This window comes from Ictidomys tridecemlineatus, chromosome 11, assembly GCF_052094955.1.
Source record: "Ictidomys tridecemlineatus isolate mIctTri1 chromosome 11, mIctTri1.hap1, whole genome shotgun sequence".
Classification (NCBI taxonomy): domain Eukaryota; kingdom Metazoa; phylum Chordata; class Mammalia; order Rodentia; family Sciuridae; genus Ictidomys; species Ictidomys tridecemlineatus.
In genome coordinates this window covers 72,602,435-72,622,025 of record NC_135487.1, presented here as the reverse complement: position 1 = coordinate 72,622,025, position 19,591 = coordinate 72,602,435, and the positions used below count along the sequence as shown (strand labels likewise).

Sequence of the window (19,591 nt, the reverse complement as noted above, 5' to 3'; positions counted from 1 at the left end):
ATGACAGTGTGTCTCTTAGTTGCTTTGGGTATATGGGAAAAATTAATCCTTGTGAAAATATTATTAACAATCACACAAAATTGAGTACTACTTAAGTCAATGAACCATAAATCAAGCTTCAGCAATATGGTGAAAACTACTTATCTTTACATTCAAAGAAAAATGCATGAACTTCCTATAACAATATGGGCATATAATTTAAAAAACTCAGACTCACTTTACATTATTCTTAGCTAGTAACATCATGAGATGCTTTTAAAAGTCAGAAATATTGTACTATTTAGAAATACTCTGAATAGGAAAGGAATTAGCTGTAAATTTTATTCTCAAAATTGATCAATAAGGAGGAAAATACTAGTTAAGCAGACAAAAATGTACCAAAAACAGGGTATTGCTCATATATACAGAAGATATGAACAGTATAGATTCATTTCTAGTTGATTCATTCCTATTCACACATTTAAAATACAAAATTACATTTCAATCTGTCAAGAAGCTGACCACATTTCCCACCAGAAAAGGAACTTGACTTGAGCTTCTGATCATGACCTCAATATCCTGGAATAGGAAAAGGAATTTCATGGTATCTAGATGCATTTATCAACACCAATTAATAAAAATTAATTCTGAAAAGTAATTCCTGAATGTCATCTATTCACAAATGAGTCAAAGGCATTAGGACCTTAACACTTGGTACTACTTGATGTTGTGAACTACTCTCCTACAGTGGTTTGTTTTCATCTCCTCCAAGGATTGTTACAGTTGCTGAAATAAATGAAGTAGGGTGGCTGAGTCTGCCTGCAGAACTTTGGTGTTGTGGTCTCCATTCTGATTTAGGTGTAGTTTCATAGTCACTGCTGGCTGAATCTGTTGCCTGAGACTTCTGCTTGCAAGCTGTACATCTAGTCGCCACTCAAGGCTGTGGTAACTGGGAAGGCTAGGTGCCAATTCACCCAGAATAATCCTGATCTTTTTTCTGTTGTCCAGGTAAAGCTGAAGCAATAATTTGTTCAGTTCTGCAGAGAATCCCAGAACAAAAACAGAGTCTTGGAAATCCACTTCAGAAATCATGAGCTTGGAGCTCTCGGTGAGCAGGTAGGTCAACCCATCCACACCATGCTGGACAATGTTGCTGCTCACGTTGAGCTTCCTGGTGGTGTCCTCATAGACCTTGGGGATGGTCCCTCACCTCAGGAACTCCACGCCAATCCACCCAAACTCCACTACCACTTCTTCAGCAGGAAGGCCAGGTGCTCCCTATGCTCTTCTGACAAAGTCCAGCAGCATAGCACCGGGGGTCTTCCTGTTTAAGACATCTTTGGACATACAGATGTCTTTAATTTTTTTAAAAAATATTTTTTAGTTATAGTTGGACACAATACTTTTATTTTATTTATTTATTTATTTTTATGTGGTGCTGAGAATCAAACCCAGTGCCTTGCACATGGTAGACAAGCACTCCACCGCTGAGCTCCAGCCCCAGCCCCAGATGTTTTTAATTTTATGTGCTCAAAATACTAATCTTTTCTCATGTGATCATGTGTTTTCATGCGTGCATTCTTAGGAAATATTTTGTAAGATCAAGTTTTAAAAGCTATCCACAATATTTTCCACTAATCATTTTAAAATTTCCTTTTAAAATATTAACATGGTTAATATATCTAGAGTTGGCAATGCATATGGAATGATGTAGGAATGCAAGTGTGTATTTTATTTGTGGAATGTCAATTCTTTAGTCCCATTTGTTAAGTAATTCTCTCTTTCCTACTTCTCTATGATGCCATCTTCATCATGAATCCAAGCTGTCCATGTGGACAGTTCTGTTTCTGGGATTCTTAAGAATGTGTTGATAAACTTGCATTTTTATTCTATTGATAAATGATTCTTGCTACATCGGTTGAGAATGTTTCCTTCCACTACAGAGTAAAAAGAAAAAATGTGATAATAAGACATCCACTTTATAGAAGGGTAATAATAGTAACCTGTGTGATAGAGCCTTGAGAAGAATATATGTTGGACATATTTTTTTTTAATGTGGGATTATCAGAACACTGCTTATAGAACCCACTCAACACAAAGTAGCCATGAAGCAGAGACCTGTCTCCTACCGATGGATAGCTCTCTTTCTTTCATGACATCTATTCTGACCCTATGAAAAGTCTACCCAAGTAAAATAATTACCACTTACTCAGTATTGTAAGGAGAGTTGTGAGAGACTCTTCATCTAATAGAAGAAAAAATAGGCCTTAATCTTCATCATGTGGGATTAGGCCCCAACTTCCTTAATAAGACTCTTACTGTACAAGAATTAAAACCAAGAATCAATAAATGGGATGGAATCAAACTAAAAAGTTTCTTTTCAGCAACAGAAACAATCTGTGAGGTGAACAGAGAGCCTACATCCTGGGAGCAAATCTTTACACCTCACATATCAGATAGTGCACTAATCTCTAGGGTACATAAAGAACTCAAAAAGCTAAACACCAAAAAAACAAATAACCCAAACAACAAATGGGCTAAGGACCTGAACAGACACTTCTCAGAAGAGGATATACAATCAATCAATAAATGTAAGAAAAAATGCTCATCATCTTTAGCAGAGAAATGCAAATTAAAACCACTCTAAGATATCATCTCACTCCAGTCAGAATGGCAGCTATTATGAAGACAAACAACAATAGTGTTGGTGATGATGTGGGGAAAAAGGTACACTCATAAATTGCTGGTGGGACTGCAAATTGGTGCAGCCAATATAGAAAACAGTATGAAGGTATGGAACCACCATTTGACCCAGCTATTCCTCTCCTCAGACTATATCCAAAGGACTTAAAAACAGCATACTACAGGGACAAAGCCACATCAATGTTTATAGCAGCACAATTCACAATAGCTAAAGGAGGGGAAGGCAGGGATATGGGGATAGGAAAGATAGTAGAATGAAATAGACATGAGCCAACCTAGATGTCCTTCAGTGGATGAATGGATAAAAAAATGTGGCATATATACACAAAGGAATTTTACTCAGCATTAAAAAAGAACAAAATCATGGCATTTGCATGTAAATGGATGGCGCTGGGGAAGATAATGCTAAGTGAAGTTAGTCAATCCCCAAAAAACAAATACTGAATGTTTTCTCTGATACAAGAAGGTTGACTCATGGTGGGGTTGGGAGGCAGAGCATGGGAGAAATAGGGTAGAGGGGTGGGACAGAAAGGGAGGGGGGCAGAGGATTAGCAAGGATGGTGAAATGTGATGTATGAAGACTTGAATTGGGTGTCAACATACTTTATATACAAACAGAAATACAAAAATTGTGGTATATATGTGTATTAAGAATTTTAATGCAAAAAAATAGTGTTACCTTAGGTAGAGGAAAGTGAAAGGAGGGGAAGGTAGGGGATATGGGGATAAGAAAGATAGTAGAATGAAACAGACATTATTACTTTATATATATGTGACTGTATAACCAATGTGATTCTACAACATGTACACTCAGAAAAAGAGAAATTATATCCCATCTACGTATGATATATCAAAGTATATAAGTGCATTCTACTGTCATGTATAACTAATTAAAGCAAATTAAAAATTAAAAAAGAGAGAATTGTGGCTTTGACCAATAGTGTTGCCCCTGCATCTCCCTAAAGAGCAAGAGTGCATGGCTCTCGGAAAACTCCCTCTGCTGAGAAGCCTTGCTTACCTTCAGTCTGGTCCTCACAACTAACCTCTTACACTGTTACTGAGAAAGCCTAATGTATGCATGGGAGTGGATATGTCATGAGAAATAGAACATTCAGACATTTAGATTTTATATTGCTTCCATTCTGCATTCTTCTTGCACACTACCCTACTGTGTAATTTTGCAATGAATTTCCTCTTGCATTTTACTGAACATTTTTAAATTCTTCAAAAACTCTGTGATTCTAGAATGCTGAGTTGTTTTGCGAGCCTCTGTGTTTTCATGCAAAATGGAATGTCTAATTGATAGGAGGTTGCTGTTACATCAAAGTAGTTTTGTACTTAATGTAATTTCTACATATTTGTACTTAATGTAATTTCTACCAGCATTATACTATTTTAATCAGAACAACTTTATAATGACAATAGCTTAGTTTATAATAATAATAGCTTAATAGTTAATTGATAGGCCAGACCCACTCCAGGTTCCTCTTTAGATTTCATGGTGTTTTAGCCTTCAAAATACTTTTTTTTTTGGGGGGGGAGGATGTACTGGGGATTGAATTTAGGGGTACTCTACCATGGAGCCACATCCACAGCCCTATTTTGTATTTTATTTCAGAGACATGGTCTCACTGAATTGTTTAGAGCCTGCTTTTGCTGAGGCTAGCTTTGAACTTATGATCCTCCTGTCTCTGCGTCCTGAGCTGCTGGCATTACATGTATGCAACTGGCTACCTTAAAAATACTTTTAAAAATGACCTAGACTAAGACTTATATTGACAAATGTAGTATATGCCTTTATGTATTTATGTTCTTTTGAACATCCCCTAATAAAATTTTATAATTTGTGTACAGAAGTCTTAAGTCTATTTTTTGATTATTTAGGCAATTTCAGTCTCTGATACTATTGTAAATAGTATACCCTGTTCAATCACAATTTCTAATCATTTGCCACTGGAATATAAAACTTTAATTTTACTTTTATACCTCAAGCCTTTATTCAGGAACCTTGACAATTTCTATAGGTATTCCCAATAATCTTTCTGGAGATTACATTTTTGTTTTTCAAAATATAAATAGTTTGGGCTGGGGATGTGGCTCAATTGGTAGTGTGCTCACCTGGCATGCAGGAGGTACTGGGTTTGATCCTCAGCACCACATTAAAAAAAAAATAAAATAAAGATATTGGGTCCATCTAAAATTTAAAAATAATAAAAAATGTTAAAAAATAGTCATCATTTGAAAATAATGCAAGTTTAAGCTTTATATATTTTAGTATTCCATTCTTCTACTTTCTTTTATTCTCATTATATTTTACTCATGAGGATCTCCAATACAAATGTGATTAAACATGGTGATACCGGGTATGATTATTCTGATTTTAAAGTAAACATTTCTAGGGAGGAGAGATGCTAGCAAGAAGTCTGACTAGAAGCCCTACCATCCTTCCTCCCACAAAGACAACTCCCAAAATAAGGAATGCACTTTGGTGAGGGTAAGTGAAGAGAGCCCCAGAGCACATCTAAGGATCAGCAGAAGCCAGATAGAGCATGGGAACCTGGGATGTTCACACAGAGAATAGGACACACTTAGTGTCTGACACACCATCAACAGCCAGGAGCAGCTCAGAACAAGGGAGCCTCCTCCCTGTGTGGACTAATCAAGCAAGAGGACCCCAGCAGCTCCCACCCAAACCTTGGACACCTTCCATACTCACTACTAGGACTCTTGTATTCTCATGCCACTCAGCTCCCCTGAGGGGACTGCCTGGAGTCCACACATCTGAGCTCCCAGAAGAGAAGGAGGTGACGGTGCACCCCAGTCCTGTGGCCAGCACAGCTATTAGACCATGGCACCTGGGGACTGGAAACACTGCTGGATTGTGTCTTGCTCAGGTGACAGTCATGGCACCCCACCTTCCCTGAGACTTAGGCACTGCTAAACCACCCACACTTGGTGGCCTGCCACTCCTGAGCCCAGCCCCTGTCATAGCCTACCCCATGGGGCCAGGCTGCAGTGAAGCCACACATCAGTGCTCCCAGGATCTGGTGCACCCTGCCCCTCAGGGCCTGGGCTGGGACTGTAGGCTGCCTCCTGGAAGAGGCATCTGAGTGCCCACAGCAGTCATAACCCACATCTGACTGAAGTTTCACATCACTTCTTGGGACCTAGCTGAGCAGCTAGACTTGCAAGGGCTGAGATGAATGTAGTGCTGTGGGTTCAGAAAACAGATCATTGGCTTAGCTGCATCCTCACCCTACAGGTCAGAAAACCCTACAACCCTAGGTATGACCCAGGACCCTGCAATGCTGGAACTGTGTGAGCTTCCTAGACCTTCCAGTCCTAGAACTGGATAGGCCTCTGTGGGGGGATGTTGCTCTGAGTGACCAGCATTTTCCTTCCCTGATTGGTTGCGGCTCTGTCAGTCACTTCCAGTAATTTGGCCACATTCAAAGTGGCCCAAGATTGGTCGCGGCTCTGTCAGTCACTTCCAGTGATCTGGCCACATTCAAAGTGGCCCTGATACTGAAAATAGCAGAATGTGTCTTCATGCTGAGGCGTGCCTTCCTATAACCCCAGGGGTCGAATTACCTTACCTGTCCTTGTAACCTTGCCCCTCTTGACCTTTTCTGGATGGAATTTTCTAAAGAATGACAGTCTCCCCAGTAAAAGTCCACTCTTGGACATGCTCACTCTCACCAGCCCCTCATGACATTCCTTGCTCTCCCATTTGGGGAGCTTGAGGCAGAGGAGGTGTCCTGGGTGTTTTATTTGGTATCCTAGGAAATTCACTCAAGCAAAATTTAGTTTGGCTGCCTGCGCTGCTGGGGGTGGCAGGCCTCCCACAATTCTGCAGTCCTGGAACTGGGTAAGAATCCTAGACCCTACAGTGGAGTGATTTCCCAGAACCCTGCAGTTCTGGAACTGGGTGAGTTTTCTGGACCCCCCACCCATTCCTGGAACTGGGTGACCCCCAAGCTACTGAGCTGCTGAGCCACTCCACTCCCTAGAGAGGAGTCATTATGTATATTTGTTTCCCTTCCCTTCGAAGTGCAGCATTGTGGGAGTTAATCCTTGAATGTGCCTGAGTTTACTCCCTGGCTAGGTGTGAGGTGCTCAGATACTTTTAATGTGGCAGAGCTCTCCCCACCCTTCTTAGATTTGAGAGTTTTGCCGTGTGGAGAAATGTCTCACCACTGCCCCAAAGATCCAATCATCGCCCCTGACCTTGCCACATTGGCCCCCCTTGACCTTCATCAGATGAAATTTTCCCCAGAATTCTTTGTTCCCCAATGAAAGCCCTCTTCCTAGTGTTCTCTCTCTCTCTCTCTCTCTCTCTTTCTCTCTCTCTGTCCTCTTCAGTAAAACCTCACTGCCCCCCCTGGGGAGCTTGAGGCTGATGGTTCAAGGAGCCATCCCAGAGCTGGTTTAAAGGTAAAATGGTGTCTATGTCTTTAATTTAAACTCCCTGAGGATTTTCCCACGTGACCAAACTGTTCACACCATCTGCTCTGGCCATGGACTAAATAGCACCACAAACTCTTCTTGCAATCATAGAATGAGAAAAGGCCGGACTCTTATGTAGATCAACTAGGAGTTCCTTTGAGTTTATTGAGATGAAAAGTGCTTAGAACAGTACCTGACCTAATAAATTCTCAGTACACTTCACCATCACCTGGTTAAGATCAGCATTTCTTATTGTGTACTATATGTCCTGAGATAGTGGAACTATGTGCCTTGCCAGTGGTCTGATGGCTTTCCAATGGTGCTGCAGTCTGGCTGGGCACAAATCATGAGCCACTGAAGCAGGAACAAACTTTGTTTCTGAACTCCACCAGCACACTCCACACATGCTTCCCAGGAAGTCTCCCGAACGCCACATGGCCCAGGCAGTCAGTAAAGGTCCAATATACAACTGAACCAAGCCAGCATCATCTTAATGGCTTGCCTCCCAACCAATACTATTGTCAAAATGCCAGGGGCCCTTCCGACTCAGCTGTGGCTCTCAGCACAATGGCCCTGTTTATAGCCCATGGTTCTCATCCCTGCCACCTGCTTCTTTTCCCACATCCTTGGGCAGTAGTTTGCAGACAGGTGCACACCAGCATCACTTGCAGGTCATCATTTCATCTGACCTCCTTCTACACCTGAGGCTTCTGGCCTCTCTTCCCTGGTTCCCAGGCAGTGGTAATGTGATTTGCTCTCCTGGGCCCTTCTCCACATTGATAGAAGGAAGCTGAGCCATTGTGGTTGGATGGTAAACACCAGACCATAGTTACAGTCCTGCAGAACTTCTAGCACCATGAAGATTGCAGGCTCTGCAGCCAGCTTCCTGGGTAGTGGCTCAGCTCCTGCTCCAGTTCTGCCCTGGGCAAGTCCATTGCACTAGCTCTACCTGCCTTCCTCTGTCAAGACTGACTCCTATGTGGAGATATGTTGGCATGTGGTCTTAATTATCTACTAAAGAACAGGCTTAGAATTACTTGGTATGTAATAAGCAGTCAAAATTAAAATTTTTAACTTATCTTTTTTAATATTCCTCATTAGGAGCCCTAGGTCTTGGGATAGTAAAATAAATGGAAGCTAGTTGGGTTCAAATTCTGACTAAATGACTCATTGGGGGCACAATTTAGAGCACATTATTGAACTTAAATCAGCCTGTTAGGCTATAGGATTAATACTACCTACTTCATAACACACAGTTGTTTCAGAAGTAAATAAAATAAATGGAATTAAGCACTTTGTATACTGCCCAGCATGTAATAAATAGGAATTACTAAACTTCAGTGCAGTGGTTTTTAGACCTTATGATTCCTGATACCAGATTTCAGATCAAAGTTATCATATAGGACTCTATTTTTATATATTGATTTGAATTTAGCTCTACTAGTATCTAGAACTGCAGTAGCAAGAAATAGTTTTTTAAATCAGTGTTTATGAACTCTTACAACAAAAATATATTAGAAAAAATTGAGTGAAATATAGTTTAAAAAGTATATTCACATATGTATATTCACTAAAGGCAGACCACAGTCAAAAAAAGTTAGAAAATTCCTTATGAATTTCAGAAGTCTAGTTTGACCCCTGTGGAGCAGTTAGTCAAGAAAGAACATTCACTGTGTTCACACCCCTAGCTTGGCTTTGTTTCATGGAGGAATCTCCAGTCTGTTATTTTAATGCTGTGCTATTATGCATTAGATGAACTAGTTTTCCTGGTTGGTTTGCTATTTGTAACATTCAATTGATAATCAACCCAGACTTGTATACAAGAGTTGAGACTTTTAAACTCATTACAATGCTTTTTTATATATACACAGCAAAGAGGCTATTTTCCAAATGATGTTATTTTGCCAACATCATGAATGAGATGCTGCCAATTTGACTGGCTTGTTAAGAAGGTCCTTTTATTTTTTTGGATTCAGGATGTCCTCTTGTAGGTCACAATATGCTAAGTGTTTTTTTTTTTTAAATATAAATGGTGTTGAATTTTTTTTTTTTTTTTGAGATTCCAAAAATTCCAGTTTGGTACTCTCCTGTGGGTCTTTTCTTTCTGGTTGCTAAGCACTCTGGTTGGCTCTTTTTTTTATTATTGGTTGTTCAAGACATTACAAAGTTCATGACATATCATCTTTTATACATTTGATTAAAGTGGGTTATGAACTCCCATTTTTACCACAAATACAAGTTTCAGAATCACATCGGTTACACATCCATATTTTTACATAATGCCATATTAGTGACTCTTGTATTCCCCTACCTTTCCTATCCCCTACTATCCCCCCTCCCCTTACCTCTCATCTTCCCTTTCTACCCCATCTGCTGTTATTCAATTATCTCTCTTGTTTTACTTTCCCCTTTCCCCTGACAAACTCTGATAAGTAACTTTGTGAACAATGAGGGTCTCCTTCCATTTCCATACAGTCCTCCTTCTCTCTCCCTTTCTCTCCCCCCACTCATCTCTGTTTAATGTTAATCTTTTCCTCATGCTCTTCCTCCCTGTTCTGTTCTTAGTTGCTCTCTTTATATCAAAGAAGACATTTGGCATTTGTTTTTTAAGGATTGGCTAGCTTCACTTAGCTATTTTTTTCTTGAAAACATGGTACTTAAACAAATCTGACTATTGCAAATGTGAAAATAGAATCCACTGAGAGTTAGCTGCCAATTCCTGATAGTATTTAGTTCTAAGTTCCACAAATACAGAAAGGTTTTTTGTTTGTTTTTAGTACTGGAAATTGAATGCAGAGCCATGCACATGTTAGGCAAGCACTTAACTGTGAGCTTTATTCCAGCCTAGAAAGTGTTTTTAAACATTGTCTTAACTCTGTTATCTAGCATGGTGATGATATACAGTAAATTGTCATTAAATGTTTGTTTAATTATTGTAAATAAATATCAACAACCTAAAGCATTAAACTACCCAACAGTCCTTAAATCCTATAATCCAATTGTGACATCAGTTCATGTTAGTAGCAAGATGGAGATGGGAACCAGGGCCACAGTGCAGTGATCCCTGACTGGTAGCTGAAACCTCAGGATGCAAGCTGCATCAACACAGGGCACTGCCATGTGTATAGACAAATATTTGGAAACAGCCCACTAGAATCAAGGTCTATTTACCCTACAGTCTTAGGTTCAGAGTTAGAAAGAACTTTCCACATGATTTAAACCAACATTCTTTCCCCAGAAGGATTTCTCTCTTTTTTTATTGGTTGTTCAAAACATTACAAAGCTCATGACATATCCTCTTTCATACATTTGATTCAAGTGAGTTATGAACTCCCATTTTTACCCCAAATACAAATTTCAGAATCACATCAGTTACCCATTCACAATTTTTCCATAATGCCATATTAGTGACTGTTGTATTCTGCTGCCTTTCCTATCCCCTACTATCACTCCTCCCCTCTCCTCCCTTCTTCCCTCTCTACCTCATCTGCTGTTGTTCAATTCTCTACCTTGTTTCCCACCCTTTCCCCTCACAACCTCTTATATGTAATTTTGTGTAACATTCAGGGTTTCCTACCATTTCCATATGCTTTCCCTTGTCTCTCCCTTTCTCTCTCCCCACTCATCTCTGTTTAATGTTAACCTTTTCCTCATGCTCTTCCTCCCTGTTCTGTTCTTAGTTGCTCTCTTTATATCAAAGAAGACATTTGGCATTTGTTTTTTAAGGATTGGCTAGTTTTGCTTAGCATAATCTGTTCTAATGCCATCCATTTCCCTGCAAATTCTATGATTTTGTCATTTTTCAGTGCAGAGTAATACTCCATTGTGTATAGATGCCACATTTTTTTTTATCCATTCATCTATTGAAGGGAATCTAGGTTGGTTCCACAGTCTAGCTATTGTGAATTGTGCCACTATAATCATTGATGTGGCAGTATCTCTATAGTATGCTCTTTTAAGATCCTCAGGGAATGGTCCAAGAAGGGCGATAGTTGGGGCAAATGGTGGATCCATTCCCAGCTTTCCCAGGGATCTCCATACTGCTTTCCAAATTGGCCGCACCAATTTGCAGTCCCACCAGCAATGTAGAAGATTACCCTTTTCCCCACATCCTCACCAGCACTTATTGTTGTTTGACTTCATAATGGGTGCCAATCTTACTGGAGTGAGATGGTATCTTAGGGTTGTTTTGATTTCCATTTCTCTGACTGCTAGAGATGGTGAGCAGTTTTTCATGTACTTGTTGATTGATTGTATGTCCTCCTCTGTGAAGTGTCTTTAGTTCCTTGGCCCATTTGTTGATTGGGTTATTTGTTATCTTATTGTTTAATTTTTTGAGTTCTTTGTATATTCTGGATATTAGGACTCTATCTGATGTGGGAGGGGTTAAAATTTGTTCCCAGTATGTAGGCTCTCTATTTACCTCTCTTATTGTTTCTCGTTCTGAGAAAAATATTTTTAGTTTAAGTAAGTCCCATTTGTTTATTCTTGTTATTAACTCTTGGGCTATGGGCGTCCTGTTAAGAAATTTGGATCCCGACCCCACAGTATGTAGATCGTAGCCAACTTTTTCTTCTATCAGACGCAGTGTCTCTGATTTGATATCTAGGTCCTTGATCCATTTCGAGTTAACTTTTGTGCATGGTGAGAGAAAGGGATTCAGTTTCATTTTGTTGCATATGGATTTGCAATTTTCCCAGCACCATTTGTTGAAGATGCTATCCTTCCTCCATTGCATGCTTTTAGCCCCTTTATCAAATATAAGAAAGTTGTACTTTTGTGGATTGGTTTCTGTGTCCTCTATTCTGTATCATTGGTCCACCCGCCTGTTTTGGTACCAGTACCACACTGTTTTTGTTACTATTGCTTCGTAGTACAGTTTGAACTCTGGTATCGCTATACCTCCAGATTCACACTTCCTGCTTAGAATTGCTTTTGCTATTCTGGGTCTTTTGTTTTTACATATGAATTTCATGATTGCTTTATATATTTCTACAAGAAATGCCATTGGGATTTTGATTGGCATCACATTAAACCTGTAGAGAACTTTGGGTAATATCTCCATTTTGATGATGTTAGTTCTGCCTATCCATGAAACGGGTACATATTTCCATCTTTTAAGATCTTCTTCTATCTCTCTCTTTAGGGTTCTGTAGTTTTCATTGTATAAATATTTCACCTCTTTTGTTAGGTTGATTCCCAAGTATCTTATTTTCTTTGAGGATATTGTCAATGGAGTGGTTTTCCTCATTTCCATTTCAGAAGTTTTGTTGCAGATATACATGAATGCCTTTGATTTATGTGTGTTGATTTTATATCCTGCCACTTTGCTGAATTCATTTATTAACTCTAGCAGTTTTTTGTAGACCCTTTTGGGTCTGTTAAATATATTATCATGTAATGTGCAAATAGCAACAATTTAAGTTCTTCTTTTCCTATTTTTATGCCTTTAATTTCTTTTGTCTGTCTAATTGCTCTGGCTAGTATTTCAAGGACTAATTTGAATAGAAGTGGTGATAGAGGGCATCCCTGTCTTGTTCCAGATTTTAGAGGAATGCCTTCAGTTTTTCTCCATTTAGGATCATGCTAGCCTTAGGCTTAGCATATATAGCTTTTACCATGTTGAGGTAAGTTCTTGTTTTCCCTAGTTTTTCTAGTGTTTTGAACATAAAGGGATGCTGTACTTTGTCAAATGCTTTTTCCTGCATCTATCAAGATGATCATATGGTTCTTGTCTTTAAGTCTATTGATGTGGTGGATTACATTTTTTGATTTCCGAATATTGAACCAGCCTTGCATCCCAGGGATGAATCCTACTTGATCATGATGCACAATTTTTTTGATATGCTTTTGTATTTGATTCACGAGGATTTTATTGAGAATTTTTGCATCCAAGTTCATTAGAGATATTGGTCTGTAGTTTTCTTTCTTTGAAGTGTCTTTGGTTTTGCAATCAGGGTGATGTTGGCCTCATAGAATGAATTTGGAAGAACTCCTTCTTTTTCCATTCCTTAGAATAGCTTAAAAAGTATTGGTATTAATTCTTCTTTGAAGGTTTTGGAGAACTCCGCTGTATACCCATCCAGTCCAGGGCTTTTTCTGGTTTGTAGTCTTTTGATGGCTTCTTCTATTTCTTCTTTTGTTATTGGTCTGTTTAAATTGTGTATGTCTTCCTGACTCAATCTGGGCAGATCATATCACTTAAGAAATTTATCGAAGTGTTCATTATCTTCTATTTTATTGGAATATAGGGTTTCAAAATACTTTCTAATTATCTTCTGTATTTCTGTTGTGTCTGTTGTGATATTGCCTTTTTCATCCCGTATGTTAGTCATTTGAGTTCTCTCTCTTCTTCTCTTCGTTAGCATGGCTAAGGGCCTGTAGATCTTATTTATTTTTTCAAAGAACCAACTTTTAGTTTTTTAAATGATATTTTTTGTTTCAATTTCGTTAATTTCTGCTCTAATTTTAATTATTTCTTCTCTTCTGCTACATTTGCTGTTGTTTTGCTCTTCCTTTTCTAGGTTTTTGCGGTGTAGTGTGAGTTCATTTATTTGTTGTTTTTTCTTTTTTTTGAGGAAAGAACTCCAAGAAATGAATTTCCCTCTTAAAACTGCTTTCATTGTGTCCCATAGATTTCAGTATGTTGTGTCTGTATTGTCATTTGTCTCTAAGAATTTTTTTAATCTCCTCCTTTATGTCTTCTGTAACCCATTGATCATTCAGTAACATATTGTTCATTTTCCAGGTGATGTAGGATTTTTCCTTCCTTCTTTTATAATTGATTTCCAGTTTCATTGCATTATGATCAGACTTGGTGCATGGTATTATCTCCACACCTTTATATTTACTGAGAGTCTCCCTATGGCATAATATATGGTTTATCTTTGAATAGGATCCATGTGCTGCTGAGAAGAACGTGTATCCACTTGATGATGGTTGATATATTCTATATATGTCAGTTGAGTCTAAGTTATTGATTGTGTTATTGAGTTTTATACATTCTTGTTCAGCTTTTGTCTAAAGTATCTGTCCAATGGCAAGAGCGGTGTGTTGAAGTCCCCCATAATTATTGTGTTGTGGTCTATTTGACTGTTGAACTTGAGAAGAGTTTGCTTTATGAATGTTGTAGCACCATTGTTTGGTGCATACAAATTGATAATTGTTATGTCTTGATGGTGGATGGTTCCTTTTAACAGTATATAGTGTCCTTCTTTATCCCTTCTGATTAACTTAGGTTTGAAGTAGATTTTATTCGATATGAGTATGGCCACTCCTGCTTGCTTCCTAGGCCATGTGAGTGGTATGATTTTTCCCAACCTTTAACCTTCAGCCTATGTATGTCTTTTCCTTTCATATGAGTCTCCTGAAGGCAGCATATTGTTGGATTTGTTTTTTTAATCCAGGTTACTAGCCTATGTCTCTTGGTTGGTGAAATTAAGCCATTCACATTTAAGGTTACAATTGAAATATGGTTTGTACTTCCAGTCATGTTTATTTATTTATTTATTTATTTTAGTTTAGCTAGTTTTTCCTCTTTGGTAATTTTTCTCACCCTTTACTGAGACATCTCCCACTGTTAGTTTTGGGTGCTATTTTTCAATTTCTCTTCTTGTAGTATTTTGCTCAAAATGCTTTGCAGTACTGGTTTTCTGGCTGTGAATTCTTTTAGATTTTGTTTATGGTGAAAGATTTTAATTTCATTGTCAAATCTGAAGCTTAATTTTGCTGGATACAGTATTCTTGGTTGGAATCCATTATTTTTCAGCATTTGAAATACGTTGTTCCAGGATCTTCTTGCTTTCAAAGTCTGTGATGAAAAATCAGTCCTTAGCCTAGTTGGTTTACCCCTGAATGTAATCTCCCTCTTTCTCTCATAGCTTTTAATATTCTCTTCTTGTTCTGTATGTTAACTATCTTCATCATTATGTCTTGGAGTTGGTCTATTATGGTTTTGGATGTTTGGGGTCCTGTAGGCTTCCAGGATTTGGCAATCCATTCCATCTTTCATCTCTGGGAAGTTTTCTAGGATTATTTCATTTAATAGGTTTTCCATTCCTTTGGTTTGAACCTCTGTGCCTTCTTCTATCCCAATGACTCTCAAATTTGTTATTTTTATGGGATCCCATATCTCTGGGAAAGAGTGCTCGTGTGATTTAAGCATCTTTTCTGTGTTGACTATATTCTTTTCAAGTTGATAAACTTTGTCTTCATTATCTGATGTTCTGACTTCTACTTGATCTAGTCTATTTGCAATATTCTCGTTAGAGTTTTTAATCTGGTTTATGGTTTCCTGCACTTCTAGGATTACTGTTTGGTGTTCTTTTTAAAATCTCTATCTCCTCATAAAGCTCGTTCTTTGCAGTTTGAATTTAATTTGTTTTCAAAATATACTTTTATTGCTTGGACTTGCTGTCTCATGTCTTCTCTAATATTCCGTTCCATCTGAGTTAGGCATGCCTTGATTTTTTTCCCTGTCCATGTTTCTGATGATTCTAGGTCCTCTTGTAGATTTAAATTGTCCTGCATTGTTTGTAATCCTTTTTTCCCTTGTTTTTTCATGTTGTTCACGTTACTTTCCAGCTCTGTTTGACTGCTTTGTAACTGCTTTCCCCTATACATTTGTTTTGGCTTTGTATATCTCTGTTGTCTTTCCTTTTTGGTGGGAGATTATGCCTAGAAATGTTGGGCTTTATTGTATTTAAAGCTGATTCATTCAATTCATAAAAGGCTTCCAGGTTCTGTATGCATATAGTGATTTGTTGTTTGTTCTTAGGACTGTATGTTTAGGTTAGGTGCTATGGTGGTACAAGGGTTAGTATGTCTTGGCTACTTTAGAAGATTGCTCTACTGAAGGTGGATACTAACAGGCAATTGGATCAGGGTGTTGGTAGTAGCTAGGTATTTAGGAGTCCTATAGACAGCCTGGAGACCTTCACCTATTTGCATTTAGACAATTACACGTAATGGAAGACATAATGCTTGGGATGAAAGTTGGGGGGTAGGGGAATGAAGGTGCTCTTAAAAAGAAAGAAGGAGAGAGAGACGGATAGATTAGAGGAGAATGAAAAGAACAAGAAAACTTGAAATGGGAAAGAAAGAGAGAAGGAGAAAGGAATAGAGAGAGAAGAAAAATATATATTGAAGCCTTAGAGATCCATTTTCTTCTCTTCCAGTAGGTGGAGCTGTGCCTTCCGAGTGGACATTCTTCTCTCTACCTGCCCATAGCAATCCCTGTAAGGTGTCTCTTAGGAGTCTCTCAGACTTGTCAGTCCAGAGCCGTTTCACTTCTCTGGCCCTTACTCCCCTTCCTCCTGTCCGACAGCCAGCCAGTTCCTTTTCACCAGAAGTGGTTTCCCAGAAATCTAGTTACACTTGCAACCCCATCGCATGTCCCATTTAAGCCCCAGTGCTGTGGTAAACTGGTGGCCAAGTCCTTAGGAGTCACCACTGGTGATATGGGGGGTTGGAGGTCGGGAATTTCCTCTACTTCCCAACAGACACGACCCCTGAGAGGTCCATGAAGTTTCCTGGCTGCTTGTATCTGGATGAGGGGGGAGTCACACACCTGCTAAAGTGGATTCTGCTGAGAAGGAATTCTGTCCGTGGAACTCCGATGACGTCACCTCTCTGCTATGGCGGGCCACAGGCTCCTTGCTGGAGTGTCCTAAGGGAAGGGTGGGACTGGTCCGTCCTAGGTTGGCTTCAGCTCCCAGCTGGATAATTCATGAAGTCTTGGCTAAAGACTTCTTCCTGCCAAGCTGTGTCTCAGAGGCTAGTGGGACCTAGTCAGTTTGCTGCGGGCGGACGGCCAGGCCGGCAGCCATGCGCCATGGTGTGCGGACTGTGGCTGGCAGTTCTGGACCTCTGCATCTCGTGGGGAAATCCAGAATAGCAAGTAAGCTTCTAAGTTGACTTAATAAGCCACAAGTCTTTTCTTAAGGTGATAAGAGGATGGGTTGTTATTGACACTTTGGCTTATTCACAAAGTTCTTAAGTCTATTAGATGCAATGCCAAGTTCCAACCTCTACATGCTGCTGCCGGATAATGCAGACAGAGCAAGCAAGACAGCAAGCAGAAAGCAAATGGTGGCTCCCGCAGAGTGAATTTTCGGCACAGAAACCAAGGCCCAGCAAACAATCCCAATCCACGAACTCTCCTGGAACAAAAAATATTCAAAAAGCGGGGCGCAGTGAGCTTTCTTTGCCTCAGGTACTTACACATTACACATTCAGCTTCTCTGCCCAGAGCGAAGCAAAAGAGGAAGCAGATTGGAGCAAAGAGCCCGTGGCTCTGAGCAGCAAGTATCCGGGAGCCAAGTGTCTCCTGTTCAATCTCTTTGTTCTTTCTGTTGCTTGGCAAAGTGATCCACTACAGATTAATGGTGAAACACGAAATCTCATTTAAAGCTGCTGATCTGAGCACCATGCTCAGCACTTCAGCAACCCCCAGTACGCAGCGGCCATGATTATTCAGGATTTCTCTTTAAAGTGTATTAAACATGGTTGCTATAGTCTGAATATGTTCTTCCCAAATGTGTATGTTGTGACAATCACCATTATGACAGCAGCCAATGGGACAATGTGACTTACTATACTCTCCAAATCAACTTAAATAAATTGTTTCTCAATTCTAACGACATGTACGTTTTCATTGGTTGATAGTACAGGTAGAAAAAGTATGTAAAGTGATTAATAAGTCAAAACATGTGATTAGATCATGGGGCTCTATGTTTTTTAACAGAATGAATGCCCTTATATAAGAGGCTTCACACATGGTTCACATCCATTTCCCCTCTTCTGCTTTCAGTCAACTGATGATGCAGCAATACATGCCACCTTGGACAATGTGAATATACTTAGTGTGACTTAACTGTACACTTCAAAATAGTCTAAATGGCAAATTGTACGTGTATTTTACAATAAAAATATGGAAAGATGCATTTTCTATTTTTCAGTGTTTCCTGCTATTATTTAGTAATCACATTCATTAAGAGCACTAACCAGCCAGGCACAGTGGCTCATGTCTGTAATCCCACTGGGAGGCTGAGGCAGGAGAATTACAAGTTCAAAGCCAGCCTCAGCAAAACAAAAGCAAAGTGCTAAGAAATTCAGTGAGACCCTGCTCTAAACAAAAAACAAAATAGGGTTGTGGATGTGTGCTGAGAGCCATTGCCAAGTAGGAATGACACATGGCAATTTCTTTGTAAGCCTACCCAATGTTGCTTAGAGGAAGGACTCTCCATATTGGACCCAGGTCATTTGAAGTGACATTGCATGTATGCTTGAGTAAGGTGACCTTGCTCAAGGACCAGGGAGGATACACATTTAGGGTGTATCCTGCTGAGATTAGGGAGTATCCCACTCCTTGGGTTTATGGTGGTTCCAGGTTTAAGGTGTACCCTGCTGGGAATAGGGCGTATCCTGCTGCCTCAGTTTTGCCCGCTCCTTGAGTTCCCATTGAGTTCTCCTGGGATTCAGAGAGTATTTGGTTTTCAGAGCCCAGTGGATTTGGCCCAGAACGTGAATTTCCCCAGAACGTGATTGTAGAGTGCTGGTGTGAGTTCGGGAATAAAGAATTGCTGTTTGAATCTACAAGGCTGTGAGTCGCTCGTGATTTTGTGCCCAGCCAGACTGTGGCAGATGTGGCTCTCTGGTACTCCAAAAAAGAAGCACTAATCAAAGTTTCACAACCCTGTATTTGAGATTCAATTCTGCTTGCTGCATCTCTGAAAACTAAAACCATGTCACTTAGCTAAGCCTCAGTTCCCTCATCTGTAATACAGGAATTATAAAATGCTTCCTTACCCATTAGAGGTAGCTATGAAATTTCAACTTGGTAAAGTCTAAATACACAAAGCTCAATAAATGTTAGCTCTGATTTTATTTTTAAGTTTTCAAACCAATTTGATTCTTGTACTTTGTATATGGAAGGCTAAAAAACGGCTTTAGCATTAAAAAGGCCATTTGTTCATTTCTCCTTAGTCCTTAATGTTATGGAGAACTATAAGACAACATGCCCTAAAACCCATTTCATATCATAGTCAAGTGATGAGCCCATGTGTTGATCACTGAGTCAATAGTTAAGAATCTTAAAGTATCATACTCGAAGAGGCAACGATTTCAGAGAAGCCACAATAACTTATTGTACTTGAAATAATTTACATATAATAATGTGTGTATAAACCTGTACATATAATTTTTATCAAGTATAATATCATCATACAAAAACATTGACTCACAATATAGTTCACACATACCAAAGAAGGCTATTTTATTTTTGTCCCTTTTACATCATATTTTAGGCAAGATGATGAAACCCAGAAAATAACAGGAGTGAACTAGTTTATAAAAACTGGGTATTTTATAAGTGAAACACATTCAGTCATCTACATCTCTCAAATTGCAAACAATGTGATTTACTATACTCCCAAAATGAACTTAAATAAATTATTGTACAATT

The 19,591-nt window shown here is 39.2% G+C and overlaps 1 pseudogene; it reads right to left on the bottom strand.

Moving 5' to 3' along the window:
* Nucleotides 1-696: 696 nt before the first annotated feature.
* LOC144368573 (COMM domain-containing protein 2 pseudogene) lies at nucleotides 697-6,369 on the bottom strand (annotated as a pseudogene).
* Nucleotides 6,370-19,591: the final 13,222 nt, after the last annotated feature.